At 57.2% G+C, this 6,669-nt stretch overlaps 1 long non-coding RNA gene across 4 annotated transcripts; it reads right to left on the bottom strand.

The window, feature by feature from the left end:
- Positions 1–819: 819 nt before the first annotated feature.
- Positions 820–4,361, bottom strand: LOC145545804 (uncharacterized). Of its 4 annotated transcripts, XR_014082202.1 has the most exons (6): positions 3,527–4,361; positions 3,326–3,396; positions 3,110–3,226; positions 1,951–2,538; positions 1,588–1,828; positions 820–1,083 (listed from the first exon to the last, which is right to left on the bottom strand). It is a non-coding gene; the product is annotated as an uncharacterized LOC145545804 (long non-coding RNA). The 4 variants fall into 4 exon arrangements; XR_014082201.1 differs by lacking the exon at positions 3,527–4,361 and having other exon boundaries at positions 1,966–2,538; positions 3,326–3,429; XR_014082199.1 differs by lacking the exons at positions 3,110–3,226; positions 3,326–3,396; positions 3,527–4,361 and having other exon boundaries at positions 1,951–2,764.
- Between the last annotated feature and the right edge of the window lie 2,308 nt (positions 4,362–6,669).

The raw sequence follows: 6,669 nt of genomic DNA, 5'->3' as shown, positions 1-6,669 counted from the left end.
GGGAGGAGAAAGGTGATTTGTTTGCTTTTAGAAGGAGACAGTGCAAGGGCTCCAGGAGCCCCCGGCCGGGCCCTCTAGCCCAGGAACACCGCGCCTCTGTCCAGCCTGGGGCACAAACAGAGGCCAGGCCTGCCAGTGTCCGCCTCGCAGACAGCCGGGTCCCCTAGGACCCCGGAGGACCCCCAGGCCCAGGGCCTTCCAGAGGCCCCAAGGCCGCCCAGTGGGGTGGAAAGCACTCATTCATTGACTCTTATTTACAGAGCACCTGCCGTGAGCCAGGCTCACTTCCAGGCAGTGAGGATGTGCGGTGGGAGCAGCCAGTGTCCATGCTTATGGCACCGAGGGGGGTGCCTTAAGAGGAAAAGAAGAGAAAGTCCAAAGCAACACAGAAAGGGGAGCAGGGGTGTCGGCATGGGGAGCCTGCCTCGTGAGAGGTGGGGAGGAGACAGCCCAGACGGGGGTGGCAGGTGGGGGTCGGAGGCTGGGATGTCACTCTGGCCTCCTCCTGGCAGGACAGACTTACAGGCACTTCCCTCTGGACCTCAGTTTCTCTCATCCATACGATGACCCCTGTGGTCTTCAGAAATCTCGATTCAGCCTGCACCCCTCCAGTCCCAAGACTTCCTTTCATCGACTCTTTTTTTGGCAGTGTTTTGCATTTTCACTAATTAATATTGAAATAGAGTTGACAGATCACATTCTATCAGTTTTACGCGTAATGTGTGATTATTTGATGCTTGTATGTGTGATGAAACGATCACCATGATAAGTGACTATCCATCAGCACACAGTTAAAAACGTTTTGCTTATGATGAGAACTGCTCTTTAAATAGTTTTATTTTTTCTTTTTGGCTGGGCTGGGTCTCCCTTGCTGGGCAGGTTTCTCTCTAGTTGTGGAGTGCGGGCTTCTCATTGTGGTGGCTTCTCTACTGCAGAGCACGGGCTCTAGGGCTTGAGGGCTTGAGGGCTTCCGTAGCTGCAGCTCCCGGACTCAAGAACACAGGCTCAGTAGTTGTGGCACATGGGCTGAGTTGCTCGGTGGCATGTGGGATCTTCCCTGATCAGCGATCTCACCCGCGTCTCCTGCATTGGCAGGTGGATTCTTTACCACTGAGCCACCAGGAAGGCCTGATGAGAACTTTAAAGATCTACCTTCTCTCTCTTTTTTACTGAAGTATAGCTGATTGACCATATTGTGTTAGTTTCAGATTCTATATATATATATATGTGTATATATATATATATGCACATATATTTTTTCAGATTCTTTTCTATTATAGATTATTACAAGATTCTGAACATAGCTCCCTGTGCTACACAGTAGGTCCTTCTTGTTTACCTATTTTATGTAAGTAGTGTGTATCTGTTAATCCCAGACTCCCGCTGTATCCTCCCCTACCACCCCCTCGTGGACTCTTGAAGGGAGGGTGCAGGTGACAACTGTCAGGGAGAGACCCCAGAGTTTGCACATTCGTGGGCCTTCAGTGCACGTGGGGGCAGGCAGATGTCCAGATATGGAGCAGGGTTTGAAAGTAGGGAAGACAGAAAAGGGGTGCCCGGCACATTTTTGCAGCTTGTCTGCAATACCTGGCAATGCCTTGTCTCAGAACCTCTGCCCTCTCCCCACACTGAGTGTGTGAGTTGCTCAGTCGTGTCCAACTCTTTGTGACCCCATGGACTATAGTCCGCCAGGCTCCTCTGTCCATGCAATTCTCCAGGCAAGAATGCTGGAGTGGGTAGCCGTTCCCTTCTCCAGGGGATCTTCCCGATCTGGGGTTTGAACCCAGGTCTCCTGCACTGCAGGCGATTTCTTGACCGATTGAGCCAACTTATGCAGAAGTAAATGGAGTTGTGGTCATTATCTTCGCCAATGGCTCTGAGCTTGGAGCCCAGGCCGGGGGCTGGATCCCTAGGCCCCATGCCCTCCGGGCCACCGTGGGCTGCACTGACCCGGGCCACACTCACGGACAGTCCACGCTGACAGCCAGAACCACAGACGCCAGGCTGAAGCTCAGAGCTATTTCTGCAAAGGGTGACTTGGGACTTCCTCCCGGATCTCTTAAAAATAAAGGGGTTATCGTGGTCCTAAGGCTCCTTCCTCCATGCGAGGAACCCTGACATGATTTCTGGGGGAGGCCTGGGCCCCCCGAGTCCCCTCAGCCCAACGAGGACTTATCTCTGGGCTCAGTTGGGCAGCAGGAAGGGAGAGAAGCGACCACCGTGGCCGCTCTTCCTGCCCCAGAAGCCCCTTTTGGGAGCAGCAGGGGATGTGGCCACTGACTCAGGGGCGTCAATCAGCCTTCTTCCCCGGGGCTGCGGTTGCCCGCTGGCCTCTGGGGGGGAATCAGAAATCAGGGGGGCAGAGAGAGTTCGGGGGAAGCCTCTGGCACATCCAGCCCAGCTTCTGCCCTGGGCCTCTGGCACGACCCAGTCTATGTGACCCACGCCTGGTCCTGCAAAGCTGGTGGGATGTCGGTCTCCACTACTCCCCCAGCCCCTGCAGAAGCTGGGGGACTTGCTCCTGGAGGTCAGGCCACCCTGTAGGGAGAGTGAGAAGGCAGAGGCTCTGGAAAGGCAGGCGGGGCTCAACGTGGTCCTCTTCCCCCCACCAGGGGTCCACTTTGCAGCAGAGAGGAGCCCAGGGCCCAGCCCACCCCCTGTGAGGGCTCCTTCTGACTTTGCAGTCCCCAGAGTTTTAGTCCCAATGGAAGGCAACTCCTCTCAGGGTTTTCCAAGAAAGAACCCTAAGGCTCCGTTCAACAACCTGGGCCCTGAAGGGGCAAGATCCAGAAGAGGGGGCACTCAGTGGACTCTGGAAGGCTGAGAGGCCACCAAACCCACGCTGGGGCAGAGAATTCTTCCCACAGGAAATGGCCATCCGAGAAGAATTTGGTCTGTCTGGAGTGAAGAGGGTGGCTCCAAGCCTAGGAGCAGTAAGTGCAAAGGCCCTGGGGAGACCTAAGGCTTCCATCTGTCCCAGCTCCATCCCCAACCTGCTAGGGGCCAGCCAGTGCCCCATTGGGACCACAGAAGCCAAAGCGTAGGACAAGGATGAGCTTGAGGGCTCACAGGAGCCACCTTGGGGTGCTGGGCGCCCAGTCATGTTCACCTCAGCTTGCCATTGCCAGCTATCACGGTCCCAGCCGGCCAGTCCCACTTGTGGCCAGCCCTCCTCTGGGAGGAAGGTTCAGGCCACCGGACCTGAGCGAGCATCCCTGGGGCAGCTCTGCAGAAGCCAACAATCTTAGCTGGAAACCGTCGCAGGTTGGGGTTTCCTCCCTGCCCAGCTCCCCAGCGCCCCTCAGCCCAGCCTCAGACTTATCACTGCCCTCCAGCTGCCTCGGCCTGGGCCCCCTCCAACCACCTCCCCCGGATGATTCAGCAAATCTTCCCTCCCTGGGGGGAAAAACAAGGGTGTAAAAAAAAAAATCACAATGTCAGATTACAAAGCCCTAACTGTGGGGCAGGCCCCTGGCAGGGAGATAAGGGTCCCACTCCGCCCTCAAAGCCCCTCTGGCAGATAAACCTTCTAAAGCAGAGGAGGAGGCTGCCTGCTGCAGGTGTGGGGTGCGGAGGCCTGGCCCGGGGGGAAGTCACCAAGCGGTGCGTGCCCTCGGGTGGCGAGCCGGGCAAAGAGGAAGCGCCCGGCCACAGTAGCAGAAGAGCTGGTGTTGCCAGGGCCAACACCCCCCCCTCCCCCGCCAGAGAGACAGAAAGAGCGGGGCGGAGGCCTGTGCAGAAAGTTCACCAGGAGTGTGCCCACAGATGCCCTCCGGCATGAGCACCCCTCTGCAGCTCGGCCTGCAAACCCTCTCGGGGCAGAGCCAGCTGAGTGGGGAAGTGAGGGTGCCCGTCCTCTGGAGGCCCCTGGGTGCAGGGAGCAGCGGGGGCCACCTCCTCTGGGGAGGGCTGGGGCAGCCCGGGAGACCTCGCCGGGGGGCGTCCAGGCTTCCAGGTCAGAGTCAGGCCAGCCTGGAAATCCCCCGCCACCGGCTCTCCGGGTCCTCGACTGCATCTCTGGAACGTGGGAGGAGGCAGGAGGTGCTGAGGCTCCGGCCAACAGATGATGGGTTTGAGTTAGGGCTGGGGCGGGGCTCCGCCATCCTAGACAAGTCGCTTCTCCGCTCTGGACCCATCGGTAAAATGGGAGCAGTTCCAAAACCCACGGCAGGGCTGTCCTGGGGCATGAAGGTGCACCCACCAGGCACGAGCCTCTCCAGGCTCCGAGGCTGGGGGAGTCAGCGTCTGGTTGGAAAAGGGGTGGTTTGGGGACAAACACCCACCAGGTGCTCAGCACACAAACTCAGGGGTCCGACTATCTGGCTGCCTCTCCTTCTCCACCTGGGGCAGCTTTCTGAGCTCATTTCTCTGAAGGAGCAAGGCTGGCCAGACAGAAATAGGTACAGGGGGAGGGTCCAGGCACAGGCTTGGGTGCAAAAGCCTTCTGCCGATTTAAATCCTCCTAGCCGACCTGGAGCTGGTCAAGCCTTTGCCGTGACTTCAAGGAAATCCTTGTCTTCCTCCGGGGCCTCCGTTTCCCAAGCTGCAAAAGTGAGAGAGCTGGTCAAGACGGGGATCCACCACCCTGACGTGCTGCATGTTTGCAACACACCAACGGCTCACGGCAGGTGTCTCTGGCCCAAGGCGATGAACCAGAAGCAAGAAAAGCCAGCGGGGTCACGGCAGCCAAAAGGGGATGCGGCCCAAGTGTCCGCAGAGAGATGGGGGAGAAACAGAATGTGGTCCATCCATACCGTGGAGTACTTGTCACCTGAAAAAGGAAGGAGAGTCCGACGCCCGCTGCAGCAGAGATGAACCCTGAGGACCCTGCACTATGTGAAATGAGCCAGACACAGAAGGACACATACCGTGGGCTCTCACTCACATGAGAGACCTGGCCTGGTCACAGAGAGACAGGAAGGAAGACAATGGGGGCCAGGGGCTGCAGGGAAGGGAAGGGGAGCAGGGTTTGATGGAGACAGAAGCGCAATTTTACAAGATGCGAAGAGCTACAAGAGTGGATGGTGGTACAATAATGGGAATGGATCTAACACCCCTGAGCCATACACACAAACATGATGAAAATGGCAAATGCGCTGTATATTTTTAAAAATACTGATTGATTGATTTGCTGTGTCAGGTCTTAGTTGCTGCACGCGGGACCGCTGTTGGGGCACCCGGACTCTCTAGTTGCGGTGGACTGCCTTAGCTGTGGGGTGCGGGTTTAGTGGCTCCTTGGCAAGTGGGACCTTAGGTCTCCAACCAGGGATCAAACCCCGTGTCCCTTGCATTACAGGCCAATTCTTTTTTTTTTCTTCCTTATTCATCATTATTTATTATAATACTACTATGTGCCAGGAACGGAGGTTGGTGTAGAGGCAGATTCTTAACCACTGGACCACCAGGGAAGTGCCTGGGTCATTTATATTTTAGCACCGTTAAAAAAAGAGAGAGAAGAAGAGAAGAAAAGAAAGCCAGTTGGTAGAGTGTAGCCTTGGTGTTTGCTGAACAAAGGCTTTGGAACCCGAGCCCAGCAGCAAACAGCTCATGGTCTGGGTGGAGAGACAGGCCGGCAGTGTCCACCACTGAGGCCAAGCAGGCCAGGCCAGTGCTGGAGGGGGCAGGAAGGGACCTCAGGGCTGCAGGGAGAGGCCGCTTCCCTCCAGGACCAAGCGGCTGAGCACCCCCCAGGCAGCTGCCCCGGAATCCCAGCGTCTTCTCCTCTTCCTCCCAGAGGGGCTCTGCTGGGCTCAGGGCCTCTCGCAAAGCTGTTCCCTCTGCCTGGAAGGCAGTCCCTCAGTTCTTCTCCCTCAACTCTCTCTCTCTAGTCTAGTTCCAACCCACAGGCACCCTCCGAGGAGACCTGGCCCCAAGAGGTGCCCTCCTCTGACACGGATCTTAACTATCATCAAATAGATATTTGTGCCACTGTCTGAACGCCCTGTGAAGGCCTCCACCGCCTCCCCTGCACCTAGCAAATAAATACGACGGATGGATGGGTGGGTGGATGGGCAAACCAGCTCATGGGGCTGGCCCTCCCCATCCCAAGGGGCTGGTGCACGGTGAGGGCCCAGGCTGGGGCTGGGCGGGGGGAGCGGGGGAGTGGACGGCTCTGACTTGGAGTTCGGAACCCCTGGTCGGTCCTGACGGAGCTGAGTGATTGTGCAGTTGTATGAGATCTGCTTCCAGACATCAGCGGATGGCTGCGAGACCCCAGCCTAGAGCTGCAACAGGAAGACAGCACCACTGCCCACCGCGAGGGCCAGCCCTCAGTCTGAGACTCTGCCCCCACACGGAGCACTGCCCCAGGAAATAGTGGCTTCTAGATGCCCCAGACACCCCGCTTTAACAACCTCGGAAACTGAGGCACGTTTCCTGCACTCAGTCGCGTCCGACTCTGTGACCCCTTGGGCTGTAGCCTGCCAAGCTCCTCCGTCCGTGGGATTTACCGGACAAGAGTACCAGAGTGGGTAGCCGTTTCCTTCTCCCAGGGAGTCTTCCTGACCCAGGGATTCAACCTGTGTCTCCTGCATTGGCAGGTGGATTCTTTACCACTGAGCCACACGGGAAGCCCTAGACTGAGGCATCCGCTTGTCCGAAGCTTGGCTGAATTTTAAGTATTCCTGCCTGGAGAATCCAGTGGACAGAGGAGCCTGGCAGGCTATATAT

This window comes from Giraffa tippelskirchi, chromosome 4 (genome assembly GCF_054371585.1).
Source record: "Giraffa tippelskirchi isolate mGirTip1 chromosome 4, T2T-mGirTip1v1.2.pri, whole genome shotgun sequence".
NCBI lineage: Eukaryota > Metazoa > Chordata > Mammalia > Artiodactyla > Giraffidae > Giraffa > Giraffa tippelskirchi.
Note: the sequence above shows the minus strand (reverse complement) of the source record. Positions and strands in the feature narration are given on the sequence as shown.